At 39.6% G+C, this 17,463-nt stretch overlaps 1 long non-coding RNA gene across 1 annotated transcript in view; it reads right to left on the reverse strand.

Moving 5' to 3' along the window:
• LOC147798066 (uncharacterized) overlaps window positions 1–17,077 on the reverse strand; it is a 102,649-nt gene extending 85,572 nt beyond the window's left edge. Inside the window, exons 1-2 of the long non-coding RNA XR_015426476.1 lie at window positions 16,791–17,077; window positions 2,553–2,674 (exon numbers count right to left, since the gene is read on the reverse strand). This is a non-coding gene — a long non-coding RNA (uncharacterized LOC147798066). The remainder of the gene's footprint in view (window positions 1–2,552; window positions 2,675–16,790) is intronic.
• Between the last annotated feature and the right edge of the window lie 386 nt (window positions 17,078–17,463).

Here is a 17,463-nt window from a genome sequence, read left to right on the forward strand (position 1 = left end):
ACACTTAATTGGTCGAGTACAATAGATTCAAACACTTTGGCAGCAATGGGTGTCAATGATCTACATGTAGATGTACATACTTGTACAGTTATAAGGCAATTCCGTGGTAACAGAATTACATTTCAGAACAAAATTGACTATTACTTTCCATGTTGTGAATAAGTCGTTGACCTTCCTGATTGCAAACACCTTAATAAGGTCTGGTTATAGCCCAACCACCAAACCAGTGATATAATATTGAAACATCCTACATGTAGAAAAGCCCAAGGGCCAGAATATTTCGGTAACGGAATTACGTCAGTAAGTGAAGTATTTTTTAAACATAATTTTTAAAATGAAATACATAGATGTAGAGGTCACAGGTACCCATTTATCTTTTTACAGTACATGTACATGTACCTATACATGTAGTTTCCACTTTGCAGCAGTTTAGGGTATTAATACGCATAAATATACCATACTTTCAACATTCCATACTTTCAACATTCCATGTTATTTTTCCAAAAAAGGCAGCAGTAATTACAAAAAATGGTAACAGAATTACACATGTGAAATGTACCTTGAAAAATGCCAATTCTTGAACAGCAGTCTTTCTTTTTTTTAATCTGGGCATGTTTTTTCAGCTTTAATCATGTTAATATAAACCATAAAACAATGTGTCTGTATGCCTATCTGAAAGCTATTACAATTTTTATACCTAGCAACAAGGGTGTAATTGAAAAGAACATGAAACTTCCAAGTTCTGAATCCCGAGTTGTGATCAGAAACAAGGCAGTTGCTTCAAATACATTTGTCAGCTTCAAACTGCTTAATCTTGCTTCAGTTTGTTGGGTAGGACTTGTTCCATGTATCCAACAGCATACATTAAGCATAGTAACGGAATTGCACAAACTAGGAACATTGAATAACCTAATGTGCAGTGAAATCACAATATAATTGTCCACACATGTATCAATGCAGTTACATGTATGCATTATTAGAAATGAAGAACTGCAATGCAGTCATCTACAATGCAGACATCTAGAGTGATTTGATCTCAACCATATGAGCTACATGTACGTGTACATGTACATATAAGTGTAATTAACAACAGTTGGACTGACCATATTCAAATGCAATGTGGTTGACCATTTCTAGTCAACCTTGTGGAACCAACCTCGGGGGTAAAATCTCAGTAGTAAAAAAATACAACTTCCAAAAGTAAGCCAAAAAAAAAGTGTAAAGAAAAAAACTTGCCTCAAATATTGTTAATCAATTTTCCTATGTTTATGGAAAAACATAAACACATTTTAGTTATAGCTTGGCGTGTACAGTTGTAGCTTTTGAGACCTGACATTTGGTGTTTGATTTTATCTTTGAAATTACTCATCAAAAATAAATCTTGACTTTTGGCTGTTAAAGCAAATGCATATAAACCTGTTCATTGTAGACCAATACAACGCTAAACAACTGTAAATATTATGTTCAGTTCTTTTGTCTAACTTGTCTTTCATTTTAACATGTCTTTGAACAGTGGAAACACTTACGGCTGCAGGAAATTTAAAATGATGGCTATCTTGAAAAACAATACAAAATAAAAAGCCCCACTTCCTTCGTTTTTCCAAAAATCTGGACGAGAAACATGTTTTTTTACTTCGCCTAATTTCCAAAAAACTTTTGGTTCCGTGCCAGGTGTACATTTATTGACAATGCACAGTCAATTTAATTTTCATTTCATCAGCTTTAAAATTTGCCATTTTTCTCAACTCCCATACGGAATTGCCCAAAAGACTTTGCCTAGGTACATGTACATGTACATGTATCTGTAAAGTACTCAAAATTCCTCATAACAAATACCCTAAAACAGCATTTGTGCTTCATGGGGTACAACTGAAGATTTTCAGTACTGGTAGCATTTCATGCTGGAGTGTAAACAGTTCACTCTTCATACACAGTCTCTCCAAAAGACACTTGGCTTGACAGATAATCAAATGATCCTCACACATTTACTGGGACAATATTAAACAACTTTGTTCAAATCCAAAGTTCTGTTCAATCAGGTGCTGATGAAATAAAAGGATATCTAAATGTGTCGATAACATGTTGTACTTGGCAATTAGAAGGAGTTGGTTGATTTAATTGCTTTACAAAAGAGTGCTTTAAATCAGTAATTGTCCAAATAAGTCACTGGATTGAAATTGTGATTAAAATCAGCTTTTTAAATCAACATGATTTAAATCAGTCAACCCTGCTACAAAGCACAGTTTAACACATCAGAATTTTGCAGGGTTGGTTGAGATGCACAAGCCAAAAAAAAATACATCCCTCTGAGGTCATCTGAACTGTTATCCATACATTTCTCAAGATGAGAAAGACAAGTTTGATGAATGGGGAACAAAGGAAAATTTGTGCAACTGACCAAAAATACAACAAATAAAAACTTTTTTGCTCTTATTTTTGTGACTGAGAAAAAGAGAAGATAAACATTCAGGATTCATTATAAAACTAAAATACTTTTCCTTGATGAACTGTAATGAGAATCCTACACTGCCCGGTTATGAAAATAAACTTACCAATTTTTGGATGGATACATTGTAACTTTCTCTTTAATCAATTAGTGATGTCGTCTTGCAAGGTTGATGGCAAAGAGAAGAATAAGTAGGAACAGGCTGGATGTTAACTTCTTAACAGCTGTCTAGGTAGAAAATGGCAAATTACAGTGGATTCAATTATTTACCAAGATTTTGTAATCAAAAAGGCTAACCACTGGTTGTAACAGAAGACTCAAGACCTAATAGTTGGCAACCAAGTCAAGACTCAACCCCAAAAGACCTCAGGAATCATAGGATTTCTAGCAAAGATACCAATTTCTCAGTGTCTGCACTTCCTAAGGGCCACAAGTTGTACATCTTCTTGGGGAGGTACTAGGTACATGTACAGTACCATATTTTAGGTAATTTATGGTTGGACAAAGCTCACAGCAGAATTACAGTTTTTCCATAGTTCATACATGTCACTAAAGTCTTCCACACAAAAAAAGAAAAGCAACTACTGGTTTAAATAGAGCAATTAAAGTGCAACACTCCTATTTGTTAAGTTTTCTAATCTTTTTTTAAAAATGCTACAAAAGTCATTTAGGCCACAGGCCTACCGATACATGTACTCTTCTGGTGGTCCGGGATATTGATACAATATCTTAGTAAAGAAGAAGCAGTTTCGAAGGAATCCAACCCTCCTCATGGTACATGTAATTCTAAGAAACAGCCCACCCGTCCCCATGTGAGCACATGTCCCGCTGTGCTGAAAGACCTAGCCAAGAAAAGCAAGAAAAGCACAGAAACCTCATAAGATGTAGAGGGATTTAACATCTAGAAATGTGCCCTCTTTCGCAGCCAGTGCTGCACCCAAAGGATACTACACAGGTTAGGAACAAAGTGAAGTTTGAGAAATCAAAGAGCCGGCTGTCTCATGATGAAATATGCAATGTATACAAACTTAAGCTTGGGGATTTCATACACCAGTTTCAGGTGCTTCCTGAATTGGTTCGTTGCATTGGTTTGCAAGAACTTCTCAATGAACTTCATAGATTAAGCATATGTGAGGATACTGTGAGGATACTGTGACGTGACAGAGGGCGCTAGTCACTAGGCACGGTGCAAAGTTATAGATGGCACTCTGCCCAGTAACAGAGGCAGATGTTAGGCGCGCATAGCTGTGTGTTAAGCAAGCGTGGCGCGTTGTGCGATAGGGCAGCCGAAGTCACTGCTTGGTCACGTGATTGCGTGCCCGGGCATGGTCACAGCAGTGCCAAGGCTATAAAAGGCACGCAGAGGCAAGGTTTAATCATCCTGATCAAGGGCTGATCCTGAGGTAAGGGTCGAGAATCCTTTGCAAGGGTTAAAGTCACGTAGTCTAGTGTGACTGTGCCTAAGTCCGAGTGGTGCGCGTGCCCTTGAGGGGCTCGATAGGTTGAGGGGCTAATTGGTGGTGCAGTTTAGTTCCTGATAGGAGCTTGCGATCGATGCAAGGGCAGATTGCTATCTCGTGACATGAGTTGCGTGTAGCGCAGCCCTGACAATAAGCCTCGTAGACTTGCGAAAGTCCCCTATTCGGCACTGGATGGCCACAATTAATTGTGGCGTTCGCTACTCTGATAGTTAGCCATCATCTCGACGAAGACCAAGTTTCTTTGGGGACGGTACACTTTGGTCCCAACGGACTCGTCCCTAGCCGTTCAGGGACTCTCCGACGTGCCGTCCGACGTGCCGCGCCTCGAGGAGGAGGGCGCCCTCGCCTTCGTCGGAGGGGCGCGGCATCACAATACTCTTGTAGTCTCATACCGTACGACACCATATTCAACTTGGGTGACTTTTATGTTTCTGCCCTTACTATGAAACATGGCTCTTTTGCCAGTGAACCACTGATTCTAGTTACTGTCTTGATACACGAAAAAATTGGAAGTAAATCACAGCAATTTCTTTAAGGTTGTCAAGATGCAATGCCCTTAGTTACGCAAAGGTGAGCCCGTCATTGTAACCAATCATGAAAAGAGTATTGTCAATGCCTTGCAATGTGAGTGACCCTGTGCGAATAGCGTGTGCTGCTGGAACCACATCCTCTCCCATGTCAAATTCTGGATCGGTAAACATGGAGGAACTTAAGGCAGGAGACCGCCAGACCTACCGACACCATATCAAGCAACTTCTCCTAACCCCAAAGAAAAATACTTTCAGGTTCATGATATACTGAAGGTGAGGTGGAGTCAGGCATTTATCGATTATTTTGACCTCGAGATTGAACCTGCAATATTGTCGTCCGCCGGCAAGTGGGTGCTAGAACGGCTGGGGGGGGTGTACACAGACGATTTTGGCATGACAACAAACCAAAGCAAGAGCTTTAATGCAGTAATGAAATGTTTACTAGAATGCAAAGAAGTAAGTCTAGACAATATTGTGTTGATCTGGTTCTACCAGGGTACGGTACAAAACTACCCACTACGATACAATGAAATCCTGCATGGGTTTTGTTTCTTAGGTAACTTTCACTTGGAAGAAGAGCACAGTGAGCTCAAACACAGTGCATCTAACACAGTATTTCCATACATGGGAAAACAATCAAGACATGGTTGTTGACTGGTTGTGGCCGTGATACATGCCAAACTGACCCAAGCACAAAATCCCAACCACAGCAGCAGCTTCAAGAGCCAGCTAAATCTGGCTAAGATGGTCATCCAAAACAAAAAAATCACGTGTATTTCTGAGCTGAGTGTTTTCCTAGTGCAGGAGAGTAAAGGGAAATTGCTACCCCGGTATTCCGTAATGCTTTTCTTAGTGCAGGGGAGTAAAGGGAAATTTCTATTCCGTAACGCTTTTACCCAAAGAATTATGCCCTTGCCCCTGGAAGGGTATCTGTTACTACATGTATATAATCCCATGCTGCCGCAGATTGGCTCCTGGGGTAACCGATACAAGACATATCAATGTATATACATCCCATGCTGTCTAGCTGTCAGATTAATTGGCTCCTAGGGTAACCGATACAAGACCTATCAATGCATATAATCCCCTGCTGCCTAGCTATCGGATTGGCTCCTAGGAATAACCGATACAAGACATATCAATGTAAATAATCCCATGCTGCCTTGCTGTCGGATTGGCTCCTGGGGTAACCGATACAAGACATATCTATTTGTCTACATGAAGGAGGTCAAAGCACCAAAAGAAGAGATCTGGTCGTAAAAAGCCCAGAATTGATGACCTGGATGTCAGTTGTGCATCTGACTCGATACAAGCAATGGAGGACACATGGAATATGGATGATTTCTTTCTACCATCCTCACCATTGTGCCCCACCAATCTACCATCTCCACTTGGTGATCAACTTCACTCCTGTGACAACATCAGCACTGAGTGCTCAATCAGAGTCTCGGATTGACCACGATACAGGTCCCACTAAACACAAGCTCCATGAAAAAAATGGAAATTTCAGCTACTTCAAGTACAAGAGGGTGCGGACGTTATTTGCACTATGGGGCCATTTCAAGTAAATTCCACCGATTTGGCTTTGCTGTTGCCCTCAGGCTGGTTCAGAAGCCATTATTTTGACATCTTTAGACAAGTGTAAGCTTTAGCAACAGTCTTCTGACAGCTCTGTCACATTCCTTGTAGCAGATTCCCATGCATTTCTCACATGAGTTTGTCATAAAGTGAGCCCTTGCTTATTGTATCTTTGAGAAAGATGTCTGGGTTTGGCCTGTGATAGTCCACTGTAACCACTGGATACTGTTGGTCGTACTAAGAAAATTACGACAGTTGGTTATAATGGACTGCAGCCCCATTCATAGACATGTACAACACTCTTCTTGCTGTGACGTATTCAAAATCATTTCCCGTGTCAAGTTGGCATGTTTTTGTGCCGACTGATGTACCCTTCAAGAAGAATGGAGGTGATTGTGGTGTCTTTGAATGTGCCGCTGCGAACGTGATAGTGGCAATTACTAGAAGTATTCACAAGCCGAAATGCAAAAAGTGCGGAAAAGGAACACTCAAAATTTAATTTGAACGGATTTGCCTATGCAGAGCTCGTGGAAGAGGTGGTCGTTACGCGGTACACTGAAAAGAATACCAAAGCTCAAAACTCCTGTTCCACATACTACTAGCATACATACACGTACATGTATATCTTGCCAACCCCCAAATGGTGAAGACACCATGACCTACTTGGTAAATATCAGAAATAGTTTGATAGAGGCAACATGGTCCACTTGTTACATCACTGGTGATTGTAACAAACCACAAGAATCCAAAAAGATGTTGTTCTGCGAGGGATGTCTCGATTGGCTCCATATTGAGTGTGTTTCAAAGGTAGGAATCTGCAGTGAGCCGCTAGATGCCAGTCACTGCATGTGTCTGCAATGCAGCCTCAAAGAAAGGTTGTGATACTTGTCCTTCGAAACCTCACGGTCCAGTAGTAGGAATTTCTGCATGTAGATGCATGGGCATCGCAATAACTTTCTCTGGGAAAATGCCCTCTTTTCAAGGAAAAAGGGGGCAGTGATCACCTTGCCCCCCTCTGCGACGCAAATGCCCAGACTTGATGTTGTCGATGTCGGAAGGATTTAAAGCAAATTCAGTGGGATGCATCTGCACTGACTGAACTCTGTTTTCGAGCTCAATGCAGGAGCTGAATTTGTTAGTTCTTTTGTTCAAAAGAAGTTATCACAGAACTAATTGTTAAAATGTTGATGTGAAATTTAAAATAACAGGCAATTCAATTTTCATGTCAACAGATGTTAACATACCGGAAGATCCTTCAAAGACTTCTGTTATTTCACAGGCTAATTCCATAGTCACCCCCAGTGTCATGTAACTACTAATTAATTGCCTCTGTCGCTAATACGAATAATTCAACAGTGTACTTTAACATTAAGACTTACATGTATTTGTAAAATGAAATCACTTTTAAAGTTACAGTTACATGTATCAAGTAGAAAGTTTGCTTATTTCTCTTCACAAAAACATTGGGTTGCGTTTAGTTCAAAATTTGCCAAGTGTGTATCTTGAATTGTGAACATTTGATTCCTTATCATACATTATCTTTTGGAATCATCCAATGACCAACACTGATTGAAAAGGAGCTCCACAGCAAGTTTTACTTTCAGTTTTGTAGCAATAAGCTAACAAAATTCACTCTGTTGTAAGCAAGAGTTCCAATGAAAGAAATAAATGAGGTTAATATCACACAAGCAGCTTTGTAGTACTTCCTGAGTCTCTCATCTTTATGGCTCCCCAGTTTAACCACTTTACATCTCTACCCCCGTCTCCTTTATCATGTCCTTTACTGCCTCTCCTTTTCACCTACCCGCCCAAAAAGTATAACAGTGTTTTACAATGTACAACAACTCAATGTTGCAATGACCCTGTGAGCCCTTGCCAGCCTGCCTAGGTACACATGTACATGTACAATACATGCAAGTATGATGATGGGCACATGTACATGTACCTTAGCAGAACTAAGCGCCGCCATGCACTGGACATGTATACACACAAAAAACAATTGCCCTCAAATTTAATGAAAATAAAACAATAATTTCTTCTGTAAGCGTTCATCCTAAATATTGTCATTTTTGATCATTTTTAAAAGTTAGTTTGATTACGTGTACTTTAAATTGACTTCCGGGTTGTCCCAAACATGCCTGAAATTGAGTTACATAATACTTTTTATATTACACAACATGTATTACCTCCCGCCTGACTTGCTACTGGATGCCATTAAGAACATTTTACGGACGTTTTGGTCAAATAAATAAAGAGAAAAACAAATGTTATTGCATTTGTTTCAGACATAATTTTTGGAATAATTTTTCAAGTAACGTATGTTTGAACTACATGTACTTTTACTCAACCTCTGGGTTGACCCATACATGTGCAGAAATCGAGTGTAGAATTGGTTTATTGCTAACTCCGGCCTAGCGTGTCGTTCAGTTAAGGATAATTTACGGTCTTCAGGGTCAGGGGAAATAAGGAAACAAAATAACATGAACCTAATGCATCTTGGCATTAATTATAGAAATTCTTTGTCATTTTTCCATAATTTTTCAAGTAAAATCATGCGAATACTGTTGCAGGTGCAGTTGATTATACGTGTACCTCTGGCCTGACATGCTATACAAATGAGGATATTTGTAGTCGTTATTGTTAATAAAGAAATAAAATAACTATTTGTGTCTTTGGAGACACACAAGTTGTGTATGTGTACATGTACATCCATCATACCATCGCTACAGAAGGGGTCAATTTTGACTCGGGTAAGATAATTTTTGGATGCTTTTCGGCCACAAAAAGAAGACTGACATCAGTAAAGTGACGTGTATATGAAATAATGCCATTTTTTGTTACACAAATAAATTAACAAAAATAGACTTTTGTTAGGGTAGATTGTTTTCCTTGATTACTTAGTTACTTTAGACGTAACTTTACTCGTTAACGGCTTGACAGTAGGCCTGTAGCTTATGTAATAATTCTGTCTGTTCCTGCATGATATATACCACAGAAATGAATGTAAATAATAAATTATTTACGATGTTTGATATTTTTCATGAGAGACGAACTGATTCTACATTATTTTGAGGAGGGGTATACCTATGATGAAATCTACTGTATACTCCAAATTAGACATGACTTGAGTTGCAGGTAGGTTCACAGACGTCTTTTAAACAGTAACTTTACTTGTTAGCCCCATAATGCTGATATGATAGACAACCTGTTCTCATTGGTCTATCCACCATAGCATACACACCCACAAAAACCAACACGTCATATTTTCTGAAACTTAAACCAAGTGGTAACAGTTTGTTATCCACAGCACTGTCTAGTATTTCTGGATTCCAAGGTGAAATTGAGAGGAAAAAATGGAATATTTGTATCGGTTGGCAGATTTCTTTCTAGAATTTGATGAAAACAAGTTGGCACATTTTTACAGTATGCAAATTAGAATTAGACTGTGGATAAGTTGGTCTGAACATTTTCGTTGAGAATGTTTTCCCCCAAAAACACTTGGTTGAATTCTCAGAAAGGTGACATTTTCTTGTCAAGGGGCAGGGGTAGTCTAGCATTATTGGCATTAATTATGGGACTAGTATATGCTTTGCAGCTGGGATTTGTACTTGCCGTATTGGGAAAAGATCCTTAGAAATGAATGGAATCATCACATTGTCATTTGTTAAACCCCGGATTTTGCAGGTCCTATGCAACCCACATGACAGGCGATGTGCGATGGGCAATGGGCAACCGAAAATGGCATGTTTGGAACTGGTAAATGGCAGAATGAGCCGTATCTATGAACACTGGGGGTTCTCTAATTTAACTTCCGGGGGATCCTGTGGCGCGCCATTTGTACAGTGCAATCATGCGAAGCTGCTGTGTGCCTTTATGCTACAACACCTCCCATGATAAAAATATTTATTTTTACCGCATACCAAAAGATAAAAAAACTCAGGAAACTTTATGATATTGCAGTCAGAAATAAGAATCTTCGTTTTGCAACAGAGGGCACAAGGATATCTAGTTAACATTTTAAGGAGGGCCGGAAAATTGGAAATGCTATTCCTTCTATTTTTCCATGGAGTAAGCACCCCAAACCCGAAAAACCACCTGCAAAGAGGTACCCACTTGCAGCAAAAATACCAGCACCAAAATCTGCTACTTCACAAGAGACAGAGCCTTGCGTCATTGGTAATGCTAATTATGAGGATGTCGGCATTCAAACAGAAAAATATGAACGTCATGTACTTGTGGTAATGAAGTGATCCAACTGAAGAGAGAACTTGAACACTGCCGGAATAGTCTGTCACAGGCATTGTCCGAGCTACGAAGTACATGTATTCCTCAAGCTAGGCATACATTCTGCATTGAAAAGTTTAAGAATTGCAATGAAGACATTTGCTTCTATACAGGTTTCCCTGATTTTGAGCGATTGAAGATTTGTTATGATTTCTTCACCTCATCACAGATGCAATCAGAGTGGAAACTGACTCCATTAAACCAATTTTTATGCTAATGTGTAGGTTGAGACTTGGTCTTCTGGAGAAGGATTTAGAAGAGAGATTTAGCAAGCAAGAGTTGAGTGTTTCCAGGACTTTCGATTATTGGATTAATCTTATGTACTTTGACCTGAAGGAAACTGACATTTGGCCCACTCCTCAATTTATCAATGAGACAATGCCAAAGTGCTTCAAAGACAAGTATCCATTAACAAGAGTTATCATTGATGCCATTGAAATTCAGATGGAAAGACCATCTTCACAAGACATGCAGTCAGTGAGTTTTAAGTTCCGTTTTACGTTCATCACATGGGCACTTCTTTTCCTTTGAAGTTGTACAAAATATGTGTAGCCTAAATCACTTGTGGAGCTTTCAGAGAGAAATAGAGAAAAAAGTATAAAAGTGTAGAGGTGTAGGAAAAATTGCGAGGGGCAGTACTCAACTTTGTTAGAAACCAAAATGTTAAAATATTTTCCTAATTCGAATAAGGTTTAATAGAAGCCAACCTAGTACATGTATTTCTTTCAGTGTTACAGCAACACTGCCTAAAAAATGAAAATGAAACCCACACAAACAATTCAGTACTAAATCCCAACCCTTATGAAGTTATGCAATTTCACAAAAGGTAGAGGGCATGTAACTACCCAAAGCACTGACTAACTGATGAGCTCAAAGGCATTTATAACTAGACCTATAGGCAAAACAATTGAACTCTGCATCAGAAACAGAGTTTGACTGATGGTTCTTGCCCAAAATTATTTCTGAAGGAATTTCACATGATTAATGCTGTGCAAAAGTGAATATAATGTACACCTGAAACACAAAAATAATGATCATCAAAACACCAGAGATCTCAATTGCTAGTTTTAATTTTATTGAAGACAATTTTCAAGCACATTTGTTATTCTCACTTTCAGCATACACATGTATTACATGTTTGTATTTTTATCTCAACTGCACTTTCCTGAGCTACAGAGTGAATTAAACTTTATCTGTATTTACGACAGGTGGCAATAAATACTGTGTTGATAATAAATACTGTTATTGAAGATAACATCTGACTAGTTACTGTGAATATCATAAGACAGGCAATTCATTTTTGTTTCTTTATAAAATACGTAGGCATGTGTTGAAACTAACATGTCTGACATGTACTATGATTAAATTTAAAGTCTTACAGGAATTTCCTTTCTACACAGCACCTGCATGTTCATCTTCTATTTCATTAAATGGTCAACTAATCAATAAATTAAAGTCAAAACAATTTTCTTCAATGTTATTGCACCACACAGTCTGGGGAAAGATGTCATATTACTATATCTTCAGGAAAATGGCAATAAATATGATTTATAAATGTAAGCATTCTTTGGAAATTTCACATAAAATTTGAACTTATTTGAACCTAAAAGTGCTCTGGCAAATCCAAGAACTTTATGTAACTGCAGGGAAACAGTTATTTCCATGTACCATGTAAATCCAACAAAATACCTACTCTTCACTTCTTTTGCTTGTGTCTCTAGCATTTTCATAATGAAAAAGTTCTGGAAACATGGAGAAGCCAAGTTTAATGCGCCTTGGCAGAATCTTTGGCATAACATATCATATGTAAAATTCCTTCAGTTTAGGAAAGACAATGTTTTCCCACACTTGTTGGTCAAACCAGATGCGCTCAACATGGATCTTTTCCCTCAGGTGTTTCTGCATGTACGTACATGATAGAATCACACCATTCTCTCTGTTACTGCAAGCTGGCATTTACTTGGTAATAATACACATGATGGTTAAGCTTTAACTTGCCTGTTGAGTCTCTCTGAAGTGGAAAGGATGAACCACGCTGAATTACAAAGTCTGCCTCTGTGAAATTTGATAATGGACACTTGATTTCAGCGTTTCCTTTATGAGGTTGACTTAAAGGATCTGAAACAATTCTGTCTATACTGGCACCTAGCCATGAAGTTTCTGGCATGACAGAAAATCCTGTTTTCTTCAAACAAATGTCTGGGTGACCATTCATTTTCATGTACTCTATGTAGGCATCAGCAGCCCTTTGTTCACACTCTATCCCATGTTTACAAGCCTTTAGAATAAATTTCCCATTGTCGTATCCCTTAATTCTAGGAAGATTATCAGGTGGAGTTGTTTTCCTCCTATTGATGGCACCAGCCACAGATGCTGTAACTTTCTCCTGTCTATGTTTATGCCAGTTTTCATTGACTGACTGACCCCTGGTAGACTGTTCAATTTGCTCAACTTCTTCAGTTGTCACTTTCTGTGCCTGCTCATACTTACGGCACTTATCCTTAAACTCTTCATCAACTTACAGTTCTTCAGATAGTTTTGGATCTCTTGTTGCTTACAATAAGTATGCTTTGAATAAATTTCAAATGTGGTGGATATAACAGTCAAGAAATCTGTTGATTGTTGAGAACTTCCTCCACCAGTTGAATTAGGAGCTACTGAGCTCATTGAGTTTCTTTGGGATTGAATTGGATTTCTAGTTGATTCAGATGCAGTACACATGTAGTTATGATCAAATGAAATGGCAGATAAAGATGAAGCAAATGGCAAGACATGGAGAAATGCACTGGATTTGCCTTTTGATTTAAACTCTTTAAGCTTACTGCGTAATTGGTATACTTTTTTCGCGATTGTTTCTCTGAAGGAGATTTGGTCTGGGGTCAGATTGCCTGATATTTGAGTTTCTCTTCTTTGGCTTGGTGGGGTCATATTTCTCAAACACTGCGTCACTGATTGGGAAATTATTACCTTTTTGTTTTCTACTGTCGAGGATAGGATGTACGTGATATAGAGGGTTCTGAAAGATAGAGGTCGGTATGACCTGAAGTTCTGGTATCTGAGCATGCATATAAAAATACTGCCACATGGCAGCAAATGCCACCCAATCCTGCAGGGCATGTACAATATGTTGAGTGTATATGGTGAGATGATTGCCATACTGATATATAACTTGTGTACATTTTTGATTTTGTCATTGTTGGAAGAACAGTTGCTTTTAGATAGATAAATGGTGATACTGCAGACATAGACTGATACATGATACATGTATCTTTAACATGCCCTGAACAATAAAGCCTATACCCCTTTCCAAACTGCTTGTCACATCCTTTTGCCTTCTCTTTCAAATGTGGCTGGTTCACAAGAAAATGCCACATTGCTCCAAAAGACACAGCACCTGGAACCTGCAATCCAAGCAAAGTGGATTACCTAGCATTGCTTCATTTGCTTAGTTTAATTCATAATTTACTCAAACAAACTTTTGGTAAACCTGTTATTTTTTTCCATGATTTTATTTCATCCAAAGGAATGAGGAATTAACAAGATAAGTTTATGTTACACAAATTCACATTTGATCTCTGCTACATTTGTAATCATGGTCTAAAGATCTGAATTAGTTTTCATGATTATTCAAATGCTGAATTAGGTTTTCCTGATTTTGGAAAGCGCAAAGTCACTTGGAATAAGTCGCTTGTCCAGCCTTCTTTAGGAGGTTGATGGAAACTTGTAGGGGTACATGTAACAGCAGAAACTGTCCTCCCTCTCTCCCTGTCCACAGCAAGCTGGGTGTTTTCTGGATCAATCAACAGAGTCTCTGACAGACCTCCACTGATATAATCGTGTACTCTGCAAAAACAAAATGAACCAAAGCTAAAAGTAACTCATCTTATTCTGGTGCTCTTCTTCCACATACATGTACATGTACTGGTATGCTGTAATTGGTAACTGGAGGAAAAGTTCCAGATTGGGTCATTTCAATTTTTCTGATTCCAAGCCTCCATGTTTAACATGAGGCGTCTTTATAGGCATACCCATATGACACTCATAGGCACTGGCCTCGTGCATGGTCAAAGCAACAGACCCTGCTACAATTTATTAATAAAGAACAATACAAGAGAGGCAACTTGTGGGCTTCAAGAGCAGTCTCATGGTTTCCAATAGAGGTAGGTTTCCTCTTTAGCCCTAACTCCCTAGGCCCTTGCACTAGAAATAGTACTGAATCTAACAAACTCCAACAGCTGTGCACAATTTCAGTAGTTACTAGTACCAAACCTGCCAAACTCCAACAAGTCTCATATGCCATACAGTACTAAACCTGGCAAACTCCAACAGTTGGAGTTTGGCCTGTTTGGTACAGATGGGTCTATGCATTGTCTAGTGATTAGAAAAGGATGGTACCAAACCTAACAAAATGAGCCAATATACTTACAATAGAAAATCAAAGTTTGGGGGAGTTCACAGGCATTTATTCATGGGTGAGCTCACGGCCGCTCCGCAGCACAGTTCCTGGTCAATTGTATATCTATGTTGGAGCTAATTATGGCCTGTACTCTTTATCCTAGGCCCCTGCACTCGAAAAGTATATAACCTGTTAAACTTCAACACCCTCAAAACTGTTGAATTCTGATTGATTTGGTATGGATGGGTTACTGCTAGGGTACTACAAGGAGACAGCATTGAGTAAAGTTGCCAAAATCAAGCAATATGTTTATACTGTTTCCAACTTTTGGGCTTTTTTTTTTTAATCAGTCTTGGTGCCACAACTGCAGGCACACTGTTATCAGTGTCCTAATTACCGTATCTGTATCTTTATGTTTTTATTTTTAGGGTCATTTCTGTTTTCTTTTTGTTTTTCTTGACTCTTGTTCTGAGGTACTACTCAGTTGATGTTGTTCCCTCTTCTTGTGCTGCAGCTGCGTAAAACTTCAAAAAGCATTCCCCAGGGCATAAGTTGACGCCGCAGATTGGGCAGCCTCGTCGTGTTGTCTTTGGTAGTCCAGACTTGGTTACTTTCTTGTTCAGTCTGCACCAGCAACATCATCGAGCATTCTTCCCTGGCATCTTCACAGAGTAGTGTCCAGCGCTGTTGATGAGAGATACCAGTTGTGATGCAGTTTGGCGAGATGCTAAGCCCCCTGCATAGCCTTCAATCAGGTCTTTGGCTACGGCCCACACAAAATCTGAGTGTGACATCTTGCTGCCTGGATCTCCTGCCTCTCTGTCGCATTCGCTGCTACTGCTGCTGATGTTCTTGTCATCAACCATTGGATTGTGGTGTTTGAAACAGATCCACCCATTCACTCTGGCGATGTCGATGAGGAAGTATAATATACCAAGCCACCAAAACTGCGACTTGCGGGCACAGGTATGGTAGGCCTGAGTTAGTCCCCTCTGTCTACTCCTCCCATGTGCTTGGAGTAGTCCCTTGCTTGAGAGGGCGCTGGCACACTTTTCACCTTTCGCTTGCCTGTCTTGTCACTCACAACCTTACGCTTCAGGAAATCAGTGGTTGGGTCTTTCAACCCTTGGTGTGATGAAGAGAGCAACATCATCACCCTGGTATCTTTCCAAATGACTGCAGTAAACTGGCCATTCTGTCAGCTATAGAAGGTTCTCTCTTGGTCTTCTTCATCTGCTTGATCTTTTGTTGCTGTGGGTTGGTGTCTTTGGTTGTGAATTCTTTAGGTAGCCCTTTGCTATTGGATTTGACGGTGCCAGTTACGTACGTCTTCTTTGCAAGGAGGCAACAGGTTGCACTGATATTTATAGGAAGTGTTGGTATTTTTATTATAAAAAATACATATTATGCATACATGTACCTTGGTATGGATATTATATAATACTTACATGTACCTTTGTAGAACACATTATGCATCTATGTACAATACCAATAATTGTGTGGAATTTTTTACATTCTATAAAAATTCCAATACCCTCCTGTAAGTAAATGTACCAGTCTTACCTTTGTATGCAAAATACATGTATGATGTCCTTGACCATGCTGACCAGCAACACACACATGCAAGTTGAAACACCCAGTACTACTAGTCAGAGCATTATAACCATCCGTGTACACTGTACACACACTACATGTACACACACAGTCCAACACTGAGAGCTCACTGTGTGTTTACCCAGTGAGCTCTTCTGGCCAGCCAGCCGGAGCCACCGGTGTCCGTTCACCCAGCAGAATCTGACACCCACTGTTGTAACCAAGATGCTGACCTGACAGTACCAGCTCAGCCAAAATTAAACACCATTATCCTGGGCCTACTGTACCAAATCTAGCATAGTCCAACACCATGTGCTTACGGTATGGGGCACAACAAAAAGCAAAGCGAACGACTGCAGATATGGAATTTCATACGATGGGCCTTTTGCACCGACTAGGAAAGGTACCATAGGCCTCCATACACTGTGCCAAAACGTCAGTACAGTGTAAGTCCTGAAAACAAAAAGTGGTTTTCAACATACCTGCATCAGTTGACCATCTTTTGAGTTGTTGTTGAGGGAAAATGGTACCATACGATGTCCCACGCTTCACCAATGACGTCCTTTTTGTGCTGAAAATCAAAGATTGTATAGCGCAGCGCTATACAATCTTTGCTGAAAATCGTGAAGTTTCACAAAACTTCGAACGCAGCATGATCATCGCGGGCCGGATAGGACGGACACATCTAACACATGTACAGCGCCCTCAATTGGAAAAGGCCGGTAGCGCTAACAAGATAAGACGACTTGAGCTTCAAGCTCATCCGAGCATTGGTCCAAGTCACGACACACGACGTACACGGAGCAGTGACTTGGTGGTCAAGAACCGCGCTCTCAAGTTTGTGCGTGTGCACGTTGCAAGAGGGAGGGGCCCCTCCCCCATCTCCTCCTGGGGAAAGAGAAAATAAAAGTGGGTGAAAATCGCAAATGGGTTTTTTGGGACCGCTGTTTTGAAACTGTTTTGCGTTATCCCTGCTTTTGCCACTGACCGGGGTTTCTTTATTTGAACCTTTTTCAAAGGGCCCTCTTTCATTTTGTTTCTATATCACAGTTTTTATATTAGGGAAAAGTGAGTAAATCAAATCAAAGTACTTGAAAATACCTCGGCGTTAACACCCTTCTACCTTTAATCTTTTTCAGTTTAATGCTGATGAAT

This window comes from Acanthaster planci, linkage group LG09, assembly GCF_054643075.1.
Source record: "Acanthaster planci isolate LZ-2023a linkage group LG09, COTS_SCS, whole genome shotgun sequence".
NCBI classification, from domain to species: domain Eukaryota; kingdom Metazoa; phylum Echinodermata; class Asteroidea; order Valvatida; family Acanthasteridae; genus Acanthaster; species Acanthaster planci.